This window comes from Ipomoea nil, unplaced genomic scaffold (assembly GCF_001879475.1).
Source record: "Ipomoea nil cultivar Tokyo-kokei standard unplaced genomic scaffold, Asagao_1.1 scaffold3195, whole genome shotgun sequence".
In the NCBI taxonomy this organism is placed as follows: Eukaryota; Viridiplantae; Streptophyta; class Magnoliopsida; order Solanales; family Convolvulaceae; genus Ipomoea; species Ipomoea nil.
Window position 1 is genome coordinate 2,817,829 of NW_017619623.1, and position 3,046 is coordinate 2,820,874.

The 3,046-nt window shown below is 29.7% G+C and overlaps 1 long non-coding RNA gene across 2 annotated transcripts; it reads right to left on the reverse strand.

Moving 5' to 3' along the window:
* Positions 1 to 1,992, reverse strand: LOC109168266. Of its 2 annotated transcripts, XR_002052051.1 has the most exons (4): positions 1,828 to 1,992; positions 1,466 to 1,662; positions 897 to 1,096; positions 16 to 195 (listed from the first exon to the last, which is right to left on the reverse strand). It is a non-coding gene; the product is annotated as an uncharacterized LOC109168266 (long non-coding RNA). The 2 variants fall into 2 exon arrangements; XR_002052050.1 differs by having other exon boundaries at positions 1 to 195; positions 1,466 to 1,992.
* Positions 1,993 to 3,046: the final 1,054 nt, after the last annotated feature.

Here is a 3,046-nt window from a genome sequence, read left to right on the forward strand (position 1 = left end):
ATTGATGTACTTAATAATACCAAATTCATGTCTAAACAACAATTTAATAATCCATAAAAAATTGAATATCAAGTTCTCTAACATCATGAACTATACTACAGAATGACATATAATCTGTAAACTGTTGTATTTAACTCCTCTTTGTTGGGCAGGCCTCTTTCCTGCAAATTGCAGCTCTTTGATAAATGAATGTGGCTGCAATGGAATGAAAACAAATTGGGCTTAAGTGATGAGAATGAATAATTAAAAAGAAAAGAGAAATGGACAAAAGCAACAATGGCACTCAAAAAGAAAAGAAAGACAATAAGATCGAAGAAATAGACGAAAGCAACAATGGCTTCAACCAATCAACTACTTGTACTTAATTTGGAACTGTCAAATTAAAATATCAACCTAGTCTTTTGATTGATATGTAATATACTCAGAGACTGATTAAGAATACGTTCAAGTTTTCTCCAGTGAAACAAACTTGAATTTTCATGAGAAAAATGAAATTGAGAAATAAAAGCTAATCATCACATCTCAAGCATTTGGCATCATCCCATGTTCAATGTTGTCATGATTCATGATTAGTAAAGATATTTCTTCCAGGAAATGATACAAGTGCGACAGAAAGCCTCATTTCCATTCTACTAAAACTAAAACATGAATATGACAATTTCAATTTGACAGTTTAAGAGTAGCCACTATTCAAGATGCACTCTTTGATTTTTCACTTGCTAAGACACAACAACATTGAATGAAATTTGAGTGATTTACTCATCACATGTAAGAAACCCATAATAGGGTGACAAGGTAAAATCTAAAGCTTTGATTTCAAGTCCAAAAGCAAAGAATTTCACATAATTGAGAGGAAAAAAACAGTAGAATATGGCACTCCCTATTACTAAACTAACCTCATAGTTCATATTGTTACTTGTTAGGATCAACATCATCTTCCCTTGGTTTTTAACTTTCTGCTAGCATATAGACATGGAAACCTAAAAGCACACATTTAATATACTCATTGTGTAGAAAATCATTGGAGGGAGCAAGAAGTGTTGCATGAGACCATTGTAGCTTTGTAGGAGTTTCTCTGTGAGTGGATTCCCATTTCCTGTAAACAAAGAAGAGATTAGTTTTGCTTCCAGCAATGCAGAGTAAAAAAACCCAAAATTACATAGCAAAAAGTTAGCCATTTTTTAAATTTAAAACTAATAAGGAATTGGTAAACCATTGACAAAGGCCAAGAATTTTCTACCCTAACCGTATTCTTGGTTAATAAACAAGTAATGGTCAACATAACATTTAGCAGAAATGACACAATAAGAAATTGGTAATTAAAATAATCCAACTCATTTCATCTCTATTTAGTTCTTTCAATCCTGAATAACCTAAACCCATTTGAACATCAAAAGAATTTCCTTGTGTCTGGAAATTAAGTCCTTAAAATATTACAGCTTTTGTTAAAATGGGCATTGCTTACCAGCAACCGTATAATGGTCTTGATTCTTGATGTGTGCACCAATTTTCTAAATCATCCCCCAACACTAATTATCTAGATAGAGCTTCGTCCAGAGCCAATTGTGATGCAATGCTTTCACCATCCGAGGATTCACGACACGGCCGTGAAACGACCTGGACACGTCGATGTCCAAAGCTGTGTCAAAGGCAGCCTAAGCCCTAAGGAGGCCAAAATGACACGACCAGAACCCAAAATTCCACTATTTTTAAAAAATAATAATAATAAAAATGACACCACCTGTAGAAAATCTCATTTTTCAAGAATCAAGAACATGAATATTTCATCTTCCCTATGATAAATCCCATATTCTAAGACACTCCTACCTAAAATTATGGAAGTGAGTCGTTGTCGGCTCGCAGGGGAGGGGGTCCTCTTCGGCTGCTCGCGGATACGTAGGGGAGGGGAGTCATCGTCGGTGTCCACGTTGGTTACTCTCACAAAGTCGCAGGGGAGGGAGGGAGGCGGAGGTTCGGATGAGCGCATGAGGCGTTTAGATTTAGATTTTTTAGGGTTTGAATTTGAATGTTAATTGTAAAAGGCTCAAAACTCAATAAATAATAATAATTTTAGTTAACAAATTTTTAATCAAAATATTTCAGTTCCTTCAATGGTTAAATATGTTCTAAAATTTTGGCTATCGATAATTCGATTATAAAGTAACGGTTAACTGAAATAACATATCTGTTAAGTGAACAGTTAGTGTGAGTGTGTCTATATATATACTAGTTATAATGCGTACATTGTGCCATTAAACTAATGTCTAACATGAAAATTTAAATAGGTAAATATCTAGTATAATTTTTAAATATTAAATAATTAATATAAAAAAATTATTATTTTTGATAAAATCAAAATGAGTATTTTAAAATTGTAATAAAAGTAGTAGTAAAGATGAATATTGTTGTAGATAGTTACAATCGATACTAAAAATGATGTCCTAACAATTTTTCATATTACAATAAATTAAATCTATAATTCAATATTGATTAAACAGTAAAACTTAACTTAATTTTAGTTATAAGTGAAATTCTTATAATAAGTTTACTAACGTTGTGAAATACTACCTTTGTCCATAATTCATTGTCACATTTACTTTTTGCACAGTTTTTAATACAACAAAACAAAGGATCGTTTACTTCATTTTTCTATTTTTCCATTTCCATTTCTCCAGTTTTCCTTTTTCATTTTTTTAGTTTTTCATTTCTCCAATTTTTTATTTCTCTAATTTTTTATTTTATTAAATACAATCATCCCACATAGAATTTGTACATTTCTACAACAAAGATAATAATAATAATAATAATAATAATAATAATAATAATAATAATAATAATAATAATAACAATAATTTAATAATAATAATAATAATAATAATAATAATAGTAATAATAATAACAACAACAACAATAACAACAACAACAACAACAAAAAATATGTGTGCATAAAGAGAAGGAAAAAAAAGATAATAATAATAATTTAATAACTATAATAATAACATTATTATTATTATTATTATTATTATTATTATTATTATTATTATTA